At 41.4% G+C, this 18,997-nt stretch overlaps 1 long non-coding RNA gene across 3 annotated transcripts in view; it reads right to left on the reverse strand.

The window, feature by feature from the left end:
• The window catches only part of LOC113264708 (uncharacterized), a 55,414-nt gene extending 36,418 nt beyond the window's left edge, over positions 1 to 18,996 (reverse strand). For 2 of the 3 annotated variants that reach the window (XR_006410984.3, XR_008958976.1), the window contains exons 1-2: positions 18,763 to 18,996; positions 3,791 to 3,845 (exon numbers count right to left, since the gene is read on the reverse strand). This is a non-coding gene — a long non-coding RNA (uncharacterized LOC113264708). Of the gene's footprint in view, positions 1 to 147; positions 321 to 2,714; positions 2,853 to 3,790; positions 3,846 to 18,762 lie in introns of all 3 variants that reach the window. The other variant, XR_008958977.1, reaches the window with a different exon arrangement.
• Position 18,997: the final 1 nt, after the last annotated feature.

Here is an 18,997-nt window from a genome sequence, read left to right on the forward strand (position 1 = left end):
TTAGAAATAAAAATAATCTGAGCTATAATTGAGCCTAAACTATGATGAGCCTGCCTGATAGCCACTGTCTGAAATGCCTGCACAGGACCTTGAAGGAATAATTGTTCTCCAAAGGATCCGCTATATATAATGACTGCCATTTCCCACCTGGTTTCTGCAATGCAGGAATGCTCATCTTTATATCCATTCCATCCGTTGCTTCACTGTGGACCCCAGAGTGTCTGTCTAAAGATGGGCTTCACCGCAGCACAAGAACACCATCTTGCGATGCACATTTTTTGTGATCAGATGGAGGATACGAGTGGCACAAGATTTAATAACTGCTAGAGGCAAGAGAAACAAATCAAAAGGGGAAAAAAGGTTGTAGGGGAGTTACTTTAACCATATGCATCAGATTTGCAACATTTCTTAGGTTGTTCCTGGTGGAAGAGCTAGACATTGTCTAGGAAAGACAGAGCTACTGCCTTCCAAAAATTCCATATTCTGCTATTGTCTGCGGGTCAAGGTGAAAGTCGGCTCCGAAAGAATCAGCTATAAATCTAATAAGTGGAAAAGAAACTTAGACGGTTTCATAGAAAAGTAAGTGTTTTTTTAGACAGCCTGCAAAAAAATGTGCTGACCTAAAATCAGCAATTACAGGGTAATATTTGAGATATTCAAGAAGATTATTGAATTTCAGGACTTTTCAGAAACACAGATACAAAAATATGAAAGTATCTTTTTTTCGAAGCTCTAAAGTGGATCATCAGTGAGTTATCACATAATTGGGAGGTTTAAACACAAACATTATACCTTGGATGTATGTAAACATTAGGGATTTCTGCTACTTTGGGTCTTTGGTCTTCTTGGGGTAGGCTTTTCAACCCTGAGGTCTTATGCTGCATCCCCCTTGGCTACCCTCTGTAGCAATGGTATAGCTGAGGCAACTGGTGAGTGGAGAGAAAAGGAGTGAAACTAACAAGAGATTAGTCCGGGAGGGAATTAGTGTTTTTCCTCTTGGTAATCAGAGAATTTGATGTGCACCCAACTTCATACATTTCTTCTGGTTGCTACAGACACTGACCCAGTGCTGATATTCCCTTTCATCCTCAAATTCTCTCTCCCTGAGCACTGACTATATAACAAGGTCAATGCCAAATCTATGTGCTAAGCACTGACTAGGAAAAGTTGGATGGCATTAATTTCAAAGATGAAGTGGTCTGAAAGATACAATGAGGAGTTAAGAAAATGCCAATACCATCTCTCAGCCCCATGGCCTCTGGATGGAGGGCGAATGAGCAGCCTCTTCCAGAGGCTACAGAACCGGACCCTTAAAGGTGCAGCAGGAGATCGAATTTAAGGCAAGGAGGTTGAGGATGTAAGGAAGTTAACTAGGTATCCACTAGAGTAACGCTAGACAGATGCTGGAACAAATAAGCTCCAAAATGTCAGCGGCTAGTTTTCTCACATCCAGTCCACTGCAGATTATCATCATCGGCGGCGATTGGACTTCGTGCAGTAAGTAGCTCAGAGATCCATGCTCCCTGCATCCTGTGGCTCCACCAATCCCTAAAACTATGGAATCCTTTCCATTCAGAGGGGAGTAAGAGAGCAGGGAAGGTGCAGATTGTTTTTCAAATACCACCTGGGGGGTGACATAAGTCTCTTATTCCATTGGCGAGAACTAGTCACATGGCCACATCTGGATGCAGGAAGGGCTGGAGGATACAGTCCTGGCTGGACAGCCACCTTCCAGTGACATCTCTACCCGATGAAAGGGAGCGGAGCGTTGGGGAGCAATTGGCCATCTCTACCAACAAACCTAAAAAAATTGGCTGTTTGCAGTAGCTGGAATGCTTAAGGCTTTTGCTGCTAGAACCAGAAACGCTACATTCTACATGACAGGTGTCCAACAGAAATGTCTGCATGATGGAAATGTTCCACGTGTGCCTCCAAATACAGTAGCCATTAGCCACGCGAGGCTATCGAGCACTTGGAGTGAGGCCAATGTGACTGCGGACCTGAACTTTTAATTCTGAGAAATGTAGATTTACCATGAACCACTTGTGGCCAGGGCCCACGTCCTGCACAGCCTGGCTCTGGAAGGGGGGTGATGGGCAGCTCCCATGTTGTCTTCACTGGGCTTGCCTTTCTCCCACCACAAGCTTACTCAGGGGGCTCTGCATAACTAGGTTCAAATGATTTTTCCTCTTTATTGGCCACGGTTGATTAAACTTGGGGTGAGCACTGTACCAAAATGAATCCTTTCCTAGATGCTGGGCAAATGACCGAGAATCAGTCTCTCTGTGGGTGGATTCAGGAGCTGTGGCTGGCCATGTTTCCTGCAGGGGGATGGGAGAGGCAGAAGAGGCCAGTCTTCAGAGAGAGAGGAATAAAGCAGACTTGAAGAAAACAATGAGATGAGAAAGCCCTAATCCTGGCTCCTATCCCAGCCGCCCTTGATCCCGATGTATTCCTAAATCCTAGAACAGAATTGCTGTTAGCCCTTTGGTTTGTGACACACCCCTGAATTTTTAAAATAAATTCTTCTTTTGTAGAGGCCCCTGTTACTTGTAGTAAAGAAGTCCTAACTACTAAGAAATGTTTGGGGAAAGCACTCCTTGCCTGGAGCCCACCACCAGGTAGAAAAGGAGGGGGTTGGCTGGCTAGCTAGACACTCCGTCCGATGGACTCACAGCTGACCCTCCCCAGAGAGGACACCCGAGACAACTCACAGCACGTCCCTGAGGTCGCCACAAATCCTGGTCCGACTCTCAGCCTCACATGTGGCAATGTTGATACTTTCAGCTCATCCAGACCTGAACAGCCTCTCAGGGTTGAGACAATCTTCCAAACTCACAAATGACTGATTGCTAAGCAAGAAAAGCCAGAATGCCAACTTCTTAATTGCCTACCTAGTAAATAATGGCGGTATTAAAAGTCTGTAATGACCTGACCTCATTTTTTTTTTTTAATTAAGCTTTGATTTCCTCCCAGGTATCCCTCTTTCGGTTGCACACATATGCCATGAATTTTTCCTGTTTCTTTGCTCCTGCCATTAACCCAGCCTGGAATGTCTGACCTCCGTCTCCACCTATCAGTTCTACCGATACTTTAGGGCTCATTTCAAAGGTCATCTCCTCCCAGCGTTTCGGAGTCAGCAGTCTCTCTCCACCTTCTCCTCCCACTTTTACTTGGTGACTCCTTGAGCGCCCAGTCTACACTGTTACAGAATTATCTATGAATGGCTCATAAGTTCAAAACTCCAAAACCTGCACCAGACACAATTTTTTCTTAATGCAGTCGGTAATTGCATTCACTTTTCTGGTAGCTACTTCATATCTTCATTGCACATTGAGTTTTGTGGTCAGTTTGGACCTTAAATGTCATAATTCTTAAGGATTTTAGCCCAGAATGTGGTGGACATCATCAGCAGCCTGGTGAGAACATAGAAGGGGGGAACCAAACGGCAGTGGGCAGCGGAGTAGAGCACAGGGAACTTGGAGTCAGTGTAGGGGTATGAACGTTGACTGGAACTGGCAAGGGGAAAACTGCAGCAGGTCATTCTGGATAGCTCCAATAGCTGGAGTCACTTAGCTAACCACTCTGTTGTCCAAGGGCCCATTAAAGTCGAAGAAAAACCTAGCCAGCTGCCAACAGGGTTGGGGGAAGGAGCTCCAGGCCCGACCACCGGAGAGCGGCTGTGAAAGGCATGATGGCCTTTGGGGGCTCAGCAAGCAGATGAGTAATGCAGAAGCACTAGCTCTGGAGCCAGAAAGGCGGGGGTTCTCATCGTGGCCTGATCACTCACCTCTGGTGAGACTTGGCACAGGTGATTTTGCCTCTGGGAGCCTCAGTTTTCTTATCTGCAAAAGGAGACAAAATATTGCTGTTTTTCACAGAACCGTTGTGAGATTACCTGAAGGGGCACACGTACACCTGGCCCAGGGCTGACTCTGAATATATATTCATCTCTGTCACAGGCCAGGCCTTGGTGGCACGCATGTGTCGATCTAGGCTGGATTCCTGGCAGAACCCACCTTGTAGAAGGATCAGAGATCAAGAAAAGAATCAAGGCTGCTAGCTAGGCATGGTCTAAAACAGCAAGGGTTAGAAACTCAAAGAGAAAGTGCTTCCTTGGGTAGCCCACGGGGAGCTCCCTCACGGAAATGCCGCACCTGCTGTAAAAAGGTGTAAGTTCGTGGAACTCAATAACTGTGAGGCCATAGGAGTCCCTGCCCTCCAGATGGCCCATGACCGACAGTGCTTCCTCTGATGATGTGACCTTCTCAAAGGTGCCACAAGTGCACGGCGGTGGCAGACAGGAAGAAGGCAGGGCAGGCACATGGGAGCATCTTCCTAAACTGCCCACAGCTCTCCAAGCTCTTCTTCAACCTGCTGCCTGGCATCATCCTCCACATGTATGGGCGGAAATGGAAGCTGAAGCCATGGGACACCAGCCGGGGAATTCCTGAGAACCCCCTTTATCACCACCATTTCGAAGTCTCTCGTAAGCGACAGAGGACAGGTGATGGCCCTAGCATGGGCCCCAGCAGGTGAATGTGTGCCAGAAAAGAGCAGTGCACTGAGTTTACACACAACACTGAAGAGTGCCTGGAACCATAACAAAGCAGTTTTGAAGCCGTTTTGTCCCTTATTTTTAGGCAACTCTGAGTGGCAAGTGGCGGCACACACGTTTCCAGGCCTGCCATCACTTAAGAAGAACTTCCTCTTCTCTGCCAACTGAATTTATCTGGAGGAAGCCCACTAAGGCATGAGAAGGACTCCCCCTGCAGTGTCCAGTTCATTCTTACAAACTCTCCCTACTGCCTTTGTTTTTATTTTTAGTATTAGAAATATTTCAGAGCCTTGGAGCTTCGGCTGCTGACCACTGGGCTTTCCTTACCCATTAACTAGGTTCCACTCCACACCTGACTCAGCACCTGGGGTTTAGCAACCACACAGCACCTGCCCGAGGAAGGTGACCAGGATGGGAGGGGTTCTGGGAAACTTCACGAGGACCTCTGAATCCCATCACTTGGAATTCTATCACAGACAGCTTGATCCTCACCCAATCTCAAGGCCAGTTCCAAATTTCTAACCCTGTAGTGTGCGATGCTTCTTCAAGGAAAACTTGTTAAGATACTTACTTTTCAGCCAGGGAATGGCTTTTTGTGCAGTTAAGGGCAGTTTTAGTTCCTGGGGATGGAGACATTCATTTTGGAAAACTTCAGGGGATTATTTACACAAAGATAAAGCTAGCTAGTAACCATCCATTGTCCTCAGAGATTAGTTTGAGGTCACCTTAAATCTGTGACAGATCCAGCACCAGAGCATAAAAGTGGCCTCCAATGGCAACCCAAGAGCAAAGAGATTAAAAATCAACCATTCTTTGTACGTGGCTCAGGGACAGACGGCAAGAGGAGGGTCCTTTTTTGTCTGTGTTCTCTTCTTTGCCAACGCGGCTCACAGGAGTGTGCCACCTCTCACCTGCACGGCTGCCCTGGGTGGCAGCAAGGGACACACAAGACGATGAGGTCCCCAACAAATCCACTGGAGGTTAAGGCCAGGGTTCTCAGAGGCCTACAATTAAACGGACTAACCACACAGTGGGAGGGCCGGTACTGCTTGGAGGAAAGGGCAGGAGGCATGGTGCTGCCCAGTGTGCCAGACAGCATCTCTCAAAAATGGCTGCCAACACTTGCAATGATTTCTATCTTAAAGGGGACCTCGACATTCTACCCATTATGTAGAGAGCTCTACACCCCGAGCCTGGAATTGGGGCGCACCTTTGTGGTTGTCTCATCTGAGAAATTGCCATAGAAGTGAATTCTGAGGTATTGGACTTCTGAGGCAAGATCGTAACAATGTCATGTTTTTTTACTTTGCTCTCTTAGTATGTTCATTCATAGAACTCAGCCACTATGCTATGAGAAACACTAAGCAGCCACAGGGAGAATCTCAAACTATCTCCTCACAAACAACTTACTTACAAGGGGAAAAATAAAAAACTATGTAGTGGAGAAACCTGGTGGACATTACCTTAACCAAGTTAACAAACCAGTTAACATGACCAGTAATGAGGAAAATAGATATTATGTGTCTCCAGATATAATGCACTGACAAAGACACAACATCACTTCAGTGGTATTTCTGCAAAAAAAAAAAAAGAAAAGAAAAAAGAAAAGAAAAAAAGAAAAAGAAATTTAATAACAAGAAACATCAGATAAACACAAAGAGAAAGATATTCTATAAAATAACTGGTCTGTATTTAAAAATGGCAAGATGAAGAAAGACCAAAACAAGGTTGAAGAACTGTTTCAAATTAAAGGAAATGAAACAGGCATTTCAACTACATGTTATATATGATCCTGGATTGCATCTTAATCTGGGGCAGGGAGGGAAGAGGGAATAACTATAAAAGTCTTATTGGGATAGTTGTAGAAATTTTAACATAGACTCTGGATTAGATAACAGCATTAAATAACTATTTTATCTCCTAATTTTGATAATTCTACTTTAGTTATATAGGGGAATTCTTACTCCTTAGGAAATACAGACGGGGAATGTTTCCAACCTACTTTTAAATGGTTCAGAAAAAGAAAAGTGTATGCGGAAATAATTGGCAAATCTGCAAGAACGGTATACGGAATTTTCTCATTATATCTTTGCAACTATTCTGAAAGTTTAAAATTATGTCAAAGCTCTTCCTGAGAAAAACCCCCCAAAGAAGAAAAGGACATAAATGTTTAGGGAATGGGGCTGGTTCGGGCACAGGCAATACTTGCTTCTAGAAGCTTCTCTGAATCTAACAACACTTATACGCTGGTTGTGCTTTGGGAAAGAGTGGGTGCTCATCGGGGAATGGGGGTAAACTACAGAGGTGTCACGGATGCTGCACAGGGGTTTGGACCAGCAAGGGACTCTGGCAGCAGCTATCAGTGCGCAAGCTCCTCCTTTTGTGACACCTTGTGGCAATCGAGAGCTATTGCGGGCATCAGGGCCATCGCCACTAGCCAGGATTAACCTCTGAACTCAGTCATCTCCCACAGGTCTTGAACAATTTGGGAGAAAAGATCTTAAGGAGACATTATGTTTCCTATTAAATATGGTAGGTGGGTTTTCAAACGAGAAAGTGGGGAAAAAAGACGTGACAGTGTTTGTATCCTGAGTTTATAAGGTGATGCCAATCCTTCACTTTGTACGCTCCTGTGCAACAACTGTGTCACAAACTAAGCCAGTGCCAGGAAAAGATGATGAAAATACAACTGGTGAGTTCTCATGAATGGGAAAAATGCAACTGCAAAACAAAGTTATGTAACAGTCCCTTTGCATAATTCTGTGTTCTTAAAAAGTTATGAGTAAAGTGAATTTTTATAATTGAAATCATATTTTCATTGCACTGAGAAGCATTTAAAAGAATATTATAGAATAACATTTTGAAATGTAAAACCATACAAACTTTTTAGTTTTTTAAGCCAAATTTTCAGTCTCTGAAAAAAAAATCATGTTTCTGTTAAGGGGCAGAATTTCCGCAAAGTTGGATGTTTGAATAGATAGAGACTAGTGTCATGTAAGCTTGAGAGCAGAAATTCTGTGTTTTAAAAGAGTGGACCACATGATAGAAGATAAATGTGTGTATAACTATTAAAATAATTTATTTATAAGACTGATAAATCTTTATAACTCTTATTTTTTATAAGGCTTCAATGTATTGTCAAGACTCTTCTGGTTATGACAGAGATCTAAATCAACTAGTTTAAGGGAAAAAAAAGGAATTTATTAGCTTATACAGCTGGGGAGTCCAAGAGGTAGTTCTAACTTTCAGACATGGCTAGATACAGAGGCTCAAATATCTCCTTCCTTCCTTCCTTCCTTCTTTCCTTTTTTCCGTCCTTCCTCCCTTCCTACGTATCATGTATTACTTTTCTACTTCCGTCTTTATTTCTCTCAAGTCACTCTTTGTACAAACAGCCTTCTCCTTAATGCCAGGGAAGACAGCCAAGAGCAGATAGAGTAAGTCTCTCAATTTGCTCTATCAGCAAGTCTGGGGGAATAGTCTGGTCCAATTTGGATCACAAGCACATGCCTGGGAGGGGAGGAGGGAAGCCATGTGACTTACAACTCTTCCAGGATCATGGCCCAAGATGGGGGGCAGCGTAGGATGTTACAAGGTGTAGTTCATGTAAAGAACCAGAAGAGAAAAGGAAAAATGTGGTACATACAAAAACCACAGCTAAAATTTCCCTCATGTTTGATAAAGGCAGAGTTTTATAATGTAATTCTAACGGACCTAAACATAGATAACCATATATCAAAAGCTCTGTAAGGTAAATATTGGACAAATGCACAAAGATCCATTATAATAGATTTAAAGAAGGCATGGTTTTATATGAGCCAGAGATTTTTAAAAATCTAACAAATCTTACTTTATTCATAAAATAGCTTTGCATTTATTTATATACAAACGTATTACTAAGAGAGAAAAGGTAAGTTTAAAACAGTATATGCACATAAGACAGTGTATAAACAGTTTTGATAAAACTATTTTTGTTTTATAATGTATTTTCTTATGTGCTTACATAGCTTTATTTGCATTAAAAAAGTAGGACAGTATATGCAACAAAATGTTAAAGGGTTATTTCAGGCTAGAAAGAGATGAATGATAGATGATTTTTTTGACTGGTTTATATTTTCTTATTTTTCTGTAGAACTACACATAAAACAAAGCTCAAATTCTATATAATTCAAAGTTTTATGCATCAACTTTAGTTGCAAGTGCTAATCCATTTCAAACTCGCACGGGGCCTGGAGGCAGTCAGTTTCACAATGGTGGCAACGGGTAGGTGTCAGGCCTTACTAGCTTACCTAGTTAATTTGGACTAATTGATTTGGTCAATAAGAAATTGTAATTGTGCTGATAAGAGAGGATTGCTGTACATCACAGGGCCTTTATATTATGATTATTATCAATAGCACAGTTCTTTTTCCGAATATGAACACTAATCAGAAAATTATAAAGCTGTCATTAAACATCTTTGATTTGAAAAATAGAATAATCATACTACATAAAGGGCTTCAACACTTTTTCCCAATAGAATACATTCCAAATTTTTAGGGATCAAAATTCATAAAATGCACAAAAATTCACATTATAAGAAACCATTCTAGGATCGTAACTATGATGTTAGCAAAACAGCCTGAAAAGAATAGATAGTTCAGGGGCGCCTGGGTGGCTCAGTCATGATCCCAGGGTCTGGGATCCAGCCCTGCATCAGGCTCCCTGCTCAGTGGGAAGCCTGCTTCTCCCTCTCCCACTCCCCCTGCTCGTGTTCCCTCTCTCACTGTCTCTCTCTGTCAAATAAATAAATAAAATCTTAAAAAACAGAAAGAAAAAGAAAAAGAAAGAAAAGAATAGATAGTTCAGAAAGAAACAGAAAAAGAAAGAAAGGAGGAAGGGACAAAGAGGGAAAGAAAAATTCATTAGAATTTTGCTAGGCGCCAACTAAGTTCCCAGGGCAAGCACTTTTATAATCAGAAAATGCCATCAAGGTTACTTTTTAAATTATTTAATATACAATTTTAATATACCAAAGTTCAATTCACAAATTAACTTTTGGGGAATCTATAATTTTAGGTTATTTCCTATTATCTTAAAGTTTTAGAATAATAGTTAAATGAGGAAATAAAAGCAAGGTGAATAATTAATCCTGCTTCCATTCTACCTAGCCAATGAGTGTTGGCAGTAATGTAATGGAACGCAGTGAGTAATCAAGGAAATAATTTAATGGGAAAAATGTGTTTAATAGAGCAAAATGAGCTAAGCTAAATTCTGATAAATCTTTATTATAAAGATACTGAATAATTTTCCATTGGGAGTAGCAAAAATCTTTATTGCCTGTTATAAGTACTTTTAAAGTACTTGGAAATACAGTGTAGAGGGAAAAGCAGCAAAATATAAAAACTGAATTACCTATTCAGTTATTTTCTTTAGTTTCTATTAGTGTCTTAATAGCGGAAAGAAAGCATCAACATAAGAGAGCTGTGGTCGGCCATATTTCAGCCTGGCAACACACAGCTTATTCTTCAGTGACATAGTATCCATTCTATCTTTATGCTTTTATTAGTCAGGGTTCTCCAGAGAAACAGAATGAATAAGATGTGTGTATCTATAAAAAGAGGCTTATTTTAAGAAATTAGCTCCTGCAATCATGGAGACTGGCATGCCCAAAATCTGCAGGGTGGGTTAGCAGGCTGGAGAGCCAGGGAAGAATTGATGCTGTATTTCAAGTCCAAACGCCATCAGGCTAGAGACCCAGGAGAAGTCAATATTGCAGTTCAAGTCTGAAGGCCATCTGCTGGCAGAATTCTCTCTTGCTCAGGAGAAAGTCAATCTTTACTGTCATTTAGAAACTTCAACTAATTGGCTGAGGCCCACCCACATTATGGAGGGCAATCTGCTTTACTCAATCAACTGATTCAAATGTTAACCTCATCTAGAAACACCCTCACAGAAAGACCCAGAATAATGTTTAACCAAATATCTGGGCACCTTGTGGCCCAGTTAAATTGACACATAAAGCTAACCATCATTCAGAAACATCCAGAATATTATTTGGCCACATCTCTGAGCACTGTGGTCCAGCCAAATTGACATATAAAATTAACCATCACAATAACCAAAGTTAGATCTGATGTCTGAGATAAACAATAATTTTTCTTTAGTTTCTAAACAATCAACTCATTTTCTCATTTAGATAAGAAAAATTAAGTTTTCCAAATTATTTTATGAAATGAAAGACAAGACCTTCAGTATAAGACAGAAACAACCATCAGAGTTAATTATATGTCATTTGTTACCAAGATGCTAACATCTGAGGTGGACGTTTTTGGACTGACTGGCATTTTGACTCTCTTCTTATGTTTGGGCAATCTGCCATTGGTTCATTTTAACGGAAGCCAAGCTCCCATCTTCCACCGAAAACACCACACTTGCCTCCCATTGATTCCTGACAGCTAGAGCATATAACCTAAGAACCATTTATTAGATGCTCCTGCTCACGACTTTTGTATTGAAGTAAATACACAGAGAAGGCAGAGACAGTGCGTGACCCTGGCATGACAGCGGCAGCTGACTCCACGGTCTTGAGCTGGGGTTGGTCATGCTAGCAACGACAGTTTCCAATGCCCACTGAGGAAGCAACATTGTAACCAGACCCCACACATGAAGATATTTAGCTATGTTTTATCATCTGTCTTACTGGTTGATTGCTGTCAATTCTCCAAGCCTGTCCTCTGGCTTTCCCACCAATTTTGTGAACTACCTATACCCTTCTAGTGCATTTCTTTTTGTTTATTGTAACCAGAATTGGCAACCAAGAACCCTGACCAATGTAATCCTCTTGTCTAGGAAGATTCAAAGGAAATTGTTTTGATATATTTTATAGAGTAGTTAGAGCATAAGTGGGACTATTCTGATGTACTACAAAGCCTGGATTAATTTTATAACATAATGAGGTGTACATTTACATCAGTCATCCCAAATCTGAAGACATACAAGACAAGTTTCCCTCCTGTTATGAATTGACTTGTGTTGCCTCAAAATTCATATGTTGATGCCCTCACTCCTAGAAATTCTAAATGCCACTATATTTGGAGCTAGGCCTTTTAGAAAGGTGACTGAGTTAAAATGGGGCTGTTAGGGTTGGTCCTAATCCAACCCTTATAAAAGAAGAGGAGGTTAGGACATGGACAAAACAAAGAGATGATCATGTGAGGACACAGTGAGAAGGCAGCCATCTGCAAGCTAAAGAGAGAGGCTTCAGAAGAAAACCTACCAATACCTTAATCTTGGACTTCCAGCCTCCAGAACTGTGAGAAAATAAATTTCTATTGTTTAAGCCACCTAGTCCATGGTATTTTGTTATGGCAGCTCTAGTAAACTAATATACATGCCCTGAAGGATCTTATAATTTTGTAAAGAGAGATAAATATGAACCAGAAAAAATATAGATGCTAAGATATAAATTGCATATAGGATGGTGGAGGATAAAGGTGGAGAGTTAGGGAAGAAGGGTTAGGAAAAATGCTATATGAATTTAGATATTATTTGTCTTTTTTTTTTAAGATTTATTTATTTATTTATTTGACAGAGAGAGACAGCCAGCGAGAGAGGGAACACAAGCAGGGGGAGTGGGAGAGGAAGAAGCAGACTCCCAGCATAGGAGCCTGATAGGGGGCTCCATCCCAGGACTCCGGGATCACGCCCTGAGCCAAAGGCAGACACTTAACGAGTGAGCCACCCAGGCGCCCCTATTTGTCTTATTTTTAAGCAAGATCTTTTCTTGAGCCAAACCTCATATAAACACTGGTTGCTTAAGCTTAAGAAAAAACGAAAAATGTGTTTGGCTAATTAACATACGATCACAAATGAAATGCAATCAAAGCAAATTATAAAGCAACCGATGGAGGGAAAAGAAGAAGAAGAAAAAAAAAAACCCAAGCCTTAACATCCTGTTTTTAAAGTTTTGCCTGATGAATGTTTTTTAACATATTAATATACCAACAAACGTAAATATTTATTATATCAACAGATAAACTATAAAACTAGTATCAAATTATTCCTGTAAAGCAAGGTGGCAAAATTTGATACCAGGCCATCAACTGTGAACATCCTGTGAAGCAAATTTGCCCCTAGCTCAACTGAGACCAGAGTCTATAGTGATACTGTAATGCTTTAGAAAATGAGACTTCATTGTAGGAAAAAGAACGGCACTAAACAATGCAGTCTCTGCCATTACACACACTCAGGCGGAGCCCGCTGCTCTTTGAAGGGAAGTGTGGTAATCTCTTGGGGCATGGCAATGCAAAATTTGGATGAAAAGGGTCATAGGTCCATTATATCTCAATAGAACTAGGAAAAGAAAAAAAAAGGTCAGTTAGAAAAGAGCAAGAGAAGGTGAAGAAAAAGTCAGCTGGCATAATCTAACCTTCACTGCTGCTATGTAATATCCGTTCTGGATTGTGAGCATTACCTATCCATGCTCACGTGAAAAAGATACTGAATCCGCAATAATTTGTGCTTCTATTTAAGTGCTTTTGTTTAATACCTCAACTTCTTTGTTTTCACATGAGCACAGATGGGATAAAAGCATATCAATTTTCCTCTGCTAACTACCAATCTGACGCAGTTTCCCCATTAAACCCATCTGAAGCTGATGTGCAGTTTTCTAGGAATTTTTACATTTCTCCCTCAAGATCGGAAAGAAGAATCTAGAATGCACCCTCAGCTGGAAATATCTGTGGGTTCACAGTATAAGGAAACATTTCTCATTGCTAATAACACTTCGGCATTATATGGTCACTGTCAAGCCATGGAGATTTTATCCCCTCTTGCAAGCTAATTAAGTTAACCTGTTGGTTTCATGGACTCTGGCTAAAGTCAGGAGACTCCTGGATCGGACACAAGGTGTTTTCCTGCTCACAGCACAGCAAGCTGCATGAGCATCAGCCTATTTGTGTCAGTTGCTCTTGCCCCCCTAAGTCCCAGAAAAAATACATAATGGACCCAGATGACAATGTTCACAGAGTGGGTTGCACTGCGAAAGAGAAACCCAGGACCAAGGACCCAGATTTCTTCGCAGGCAGCAAGAAGCCAGTCTCTCCTACCCTGGGAGTGAATAGTTAGTAGTTACCCATTAGTCATGATATGGTCACCTTCCTAGTTAGGCATCTATGTGACTAGCTTTAGAAGCTGCTCAGTGTCAGGAGACAGAGAGGCCTTGCAATCTAGCATACTCACCAAGAACGTGCAGGACACTCAGCAAGACTGTGCGGGGACTAGTGTCTTCTAACAATCCACCCTGCACATTCTTGACAGACCTGAAATTTTCGCATGGATATATAACCCTGTTGACCACTCTGATTAATCTGACTGGCAGAGATGTCATTCAATTTGTCTCATACAGCATTTAATGAAGGCCCTGTCACCAGTAGCCAAGTGAAAGGATGAGACCAATCTGTCGTATTGACCTCAATCACGCCCCCAGGTTCCTGAAATCTCATAAACCATCAGGGTCTACCTTAGAAAGCCACTGGTTTTCTCCTCCTGGGTCTGATTTGACCTTCCTATCTGGTCGGAGGCATTAATCCAGGTTCGGCGGATGTATTAAGGATGGTTCAAAATCTGCCATCTAGGGCAATTCTATTATCTATAACAACTCTAGCCAGTGAGTTGAGGCAGACCTAACTGCCTTCTAAGGCTTAGATGGCATCACTAATCACTCTAGCTAAACTCAGGGACAAACTTCTTACCATCTTTTCTGACTGACGCACATCACCAGGATAACCAACCACAGAGTGCACATAAATGAGTCAGTTATCCCTCTGGGGAGTCCCTCCAAGTACCTAAGGGTGGCTCTGTTTCAGAGAGATCTCCACTGTCATCTGGAGCCTATGCAATCTATTGGTGGATCCTTAAATACTTGAAAATCTCTTATGACTACAGCTAGGGTGCAAGTTACTGTTATCTCGGAAGCAGTAAAATTAATGCCTGGCTTCCAGACAAGAAGTACAGTCCTGGGAGTGAACTGCATGTCCCCAGAAAGCGTTGATTACAATTGCTGGGGATCCCAAGTCTCAAAGCACAGGTGAGGTTGAGAGTGTCTCCAACATGGTGAAGAAGAACTCCCCCACCCACCACCCCCCAGGGAGAAAAGTTACACAAGCAGGATACTGTCCAGCCATCTGTCTTTAAACCTACTTCCTGGTTGGGGCTCCTGGGTGATGCAGTCGGTTAAGCGTCTGACTCTTGGTTTTGTCTCTGGTCATGATCTCAGGCTTGTGAGATTGAGCCCCAAGTCTCCGGAGTCTGCTTGAAATTCTCTCTCCCTCTCCCACTGCCCCTCTACCCCCTTAAAATAAATGAATCTTAAAAACAAAAACAAACAAACAAAAAAAACCCCCTATTTCCTGGTATTCAGCCTGAAACCCCTCAATTCCTCCTCATCAACAGGCAATATGGTGTAAGGCCATTTAATTCCCCGTTGATTATACAACCTGGTCAGTTGTTTGCCACCAATTCCCATGGATTTCCCTCAACTTCCGTCGGTTGACAAGGCTCTTATCTTTCCTGTTTTAGGAAGCTATGTCTTTCTCAGCATCTTAACCTCATCAACAAAAACTGTGAGGAAATGTGAAGGGTCTGAGATTTTACCCTATTTGCAAGCTAACAAGCTGGCCAACCACAGTTTCATAGATGCTAGTATAAGACACAAGACTTCTATGCTAAAAGACAAAGATAATTTATTATTCACAGCAATAGCAGTGACTAGAGTATAAGCATTATTTTTTGTGCTGCCAAGCCCCAGTTCCTACAGGTCATGAGGATGAGGGCCAGATGACATCTACGCTTGTAGTGCATTGTATTATAAGAGATGAACCCTGAATTTAGAGAAACTGAATCTTTATAATGGGTAGTAAGCATGCCCCTACCGTTGCTCCAGAGGAAGCCATTTTCTTTATCTCCCAAAGCTGTCCACTCTACAAACATCTTTGAATAGATTGTTTGGATAAAAAGGGCATTCAGTACCTCCACTCTCAAGAAATTCAGAAACCCAAAGAGAGCTGTCTCTCAACAGAAATCTGTAATTTCTTAGTGGAAATTACCAGAAGCCACTAACCTCTAATTCCTGTTTTACATGAGGTAGGATTGCACTCAACTGCATTTAACAAAGTCCTAACTACAGTGGCTTAACCCAATGTTTGTTTTGAATTGGTTTTCTTTCCCCTGCAGGTAACCAGAAGTCCAGAGGTGGACAGTCCAGGTCTGGTACAGATATAAAGGAGGTCTTCAAGGACCCAGGTCCCTATCCTCCTGCTCCACCATCTTCATCATCTGGCTTTTCACCTGATGGTCCCCCTCCATTTGTTCACTGTTGGTGCTCAGTTGAAAGAAGTAATCATCACATTTGAAGGAAAGTTAAAAAATTTGAGATAGGAAAGATGAAGAATTAAGCTACAGAATGATGCAGAATTTTACTACAAAATTTGTTTAAGTAGATGGTCTGGATCAAATACTTTGTTTTTAGGGACAAGAACAAAGCATTAATCAGTTAACAAGCTAACGGGTGACTTGAAAGGTTTAATGTAACTGAATAACTTAGTAAACAAGCTATGATTCGAAAATGTGTTTTGGGGGCATCTGGGTGGCTCAGTCAGTTAAACGTCTGTCCGACTCTTGATTTTGGCTCAGGTCAGAAGAGTCTGCTTGAGATTCTCTCTCCCTCTGCCCCTACCCCCCAACCCTGCCTCGCCCCGACATGCACACACACACTCTCTCTCAAATAAATAAATCTTAAAAAACAAACCAAAAATGTGTTTTTAATAAAAATTGGAAGTTTTAAATTTTATTACACAAACGCACAATTCAAATAGCACTGTAATCTTTCCTGTTTGGTGCTTCTGTTCATGGCTTACAGTACTGGATAAAAATAAGAATCATGCTTCTGAGGAAATCAGAATTCAGCTTGGGGCTGGTTTAGTTGGTGACAATACCCTAGTGTTAGTTACTATACTTCTCTACCTTCTGTATTACCTTACAGAATTGCTACATAGAATTTAATACCAAGAAATCTAAATTTCCTTAGAGTAGAAACAAGCTTATATGAACAATTTCTTTACAGTAACTAAAACTTAGACTATCTGCTGCAGTTGGTATCAGGGTTTCATTTTTAGCATAAGCTGAGGCAACTGGTTTCTAAACAGCTTTTAAATACTCAATCAGTTCTATATAGCCTAAATAATCCATTTATGTTTAACAGATCCTTTCATTGAATAATCCCAAAGCAGTAAACATCTTCGAGATTATAGACTCATATAGACGGAGAAGAAACTAAAGAAAGATTGTTTAAGAATAAAGACAATCCTCAGTTATGCATTCTATGAATTAGCCATGTTCTCAACTGTTTCCTTCTCCTGTATATTGTCTAAAACTCTTTTTTGTAATGGTGAAAAGGTTTGATAGAGATGAGTTTGAATACAGTAAATGAAATGAGAACTTGTCAATAGGTTTCAATAACTCATTGTATGTTAGTTCTGATAATCTTAAATTCATTATCGATGTTTAGGCACATAATTCTCTTGGCCTGCTCCTATCACCAATAAGATATCCTTCTCTAATGCCAGTTTCTATGGGTAAAATAATTGCTTCTATTAGTTAAAAATTATTAAATAATAAATAACAAGTTCCTCAACAATCAAAATATATGCCCGGGCTTCTCACATGTTCAAGGTTATCTACTGTGGATGCAAACAAAAATTATTACTAGTATTGTAACAATAATCATAATAAATCCTTATGTTTACATAGTTCTTCGTTGTTTATATAAACGATTCCATATTTTACTTGAGCCACTCAATATTCATACGAGGAATTATTCTTCAAATAACACTGCCTCATTTTACAGGTAAGGCAATTCAGACCAAAAAAAGTTTAAGTGACTTGCCCCGTGTCATAGGCATAGAGACAATCCCTCCTCCTGTTAAACTCTATTCTAATGAGAAGTTCTCAGAGGGTCCTGTATTCTAATGTTAAGTTCTCAGAGGAGTCGTGATTAACCCTAACATGGTGTCGAGCTACAGTGCTACTAGTCCCAAGGACAGACAACATGAAGGACAAAGAAACAGACCTGGGGGCAGGGAGGTAGGAAAGGCAGGGAAGTTTTCCTGAAGTAAATAAAGTCTCATTTCAGATTTCACTACATGGTTTCTGAGAAGAATATTAGTTTCTTCTCAGAATCTACCAAGTTGATTTGGGACTTGATAGAGTAAAACTGTGAAAGTCAATACCTCATAATTAACTTTAAACCAATGTTTTTCACACTGCTGCTCTTATACCAGCCGCATCAGTTACACGGGATGCTTATTAAAAATAAAGACTTGGCAGGAGGGGAGGGGAGGGGTTACTTTGGACTTTCTTAAACTTCTTGGGGTGAGATTCAGGAAAACTGCTGTTGTAAGTTTAACACCTTTACGATTTTGAAGTCAAATAGCAAAATAAAGAAGATATTTTTGATAGTGGCTCCAAATGGCTCCTCTTCAGTAAGCCTTTTTTTTTCTTTTCTTCTGGATGGGGTATGGAAGAGAGTGTGTATTCGGCTATTTGGGGAAAATTATAAAAGATAAAGTTGGGATAAGAGTACTATATTGCAAACTGTCAGTCCCCCCACCCTTCACATGCAATGTGGTTGGCTTAGAGTAGGTGCTTGACAAATGTTTGTTGACTTGTTGATCAGACATAGGTATTTATAACTTCCATGAGTTTTGAAAGCACTTTCTTTTAGCTTTCTGCTCCAATCATCCAGTGTCCAGCCAGCAGCAGCAGTATAATGGAGTAAGGGTGTGTGGATTTGGGGGACAGGGTGAATGAATTAAAACCCCAGATCCTCAAACAGTTGAGAGGACCAAGTTCCTTAATCTACCCCACTTATAAAGAAGGAATAGAAATAATAAATCCCAGAGTTTTGGAGAGTCTTAAATGAATTAACAGGTACCTACTATATATAGGTATCAATGAAAATACTATAAATGCAAATGCTTAGAACTGTGCTTTACGCCCCAATGCAAATGCGTTCTATACTCATTCAAACCCAAGCAGTACACCCTACAATTTATTGTCTGTAATAGATCCCCTTAACAGGTCAGAACCTCGGAGCAATTATTAGCAAAAAAAAAAGAAAGAACAAATGAACAAACGAGAAACCTTAAGCGACCCGGCCCACGGACCTTGGGCTGCAGCCTGGAGAGTTCGAGGAGGCCGGAAGGGGTGCAAGAGTGGTCTCTCCCCGCCCGGTTCGCGGCACGTGGTCCGCTCGGGCGGGAGCTTCGCGACAGTGGGGGAGGGGAGCGGCGTGGGACGACGCTGAGGGGGTCTAGGCGGCCAAGGCTACGGTTGGGAAGACGCGACTGCGCAGGCTCCGGATAGGCGCAACCACCGCGCGAAGATCTAAAGGGGGGAGCG

Source organism: Ursus arctos, unplaced genomic scaffold, assembly GCF_023065955.2.
Source record: "Ursus arctos isolate Adak ecotype North America unplaced genomic scaffold, UrsArc2.0 scaffold_13, whole genome shotgun sequence".
Lineage (NCBI taxonomy): Eukaryota > Metazoa > Chordata > Mammalia > Carnivora > Ursidae > Ursus > Ursus arctos.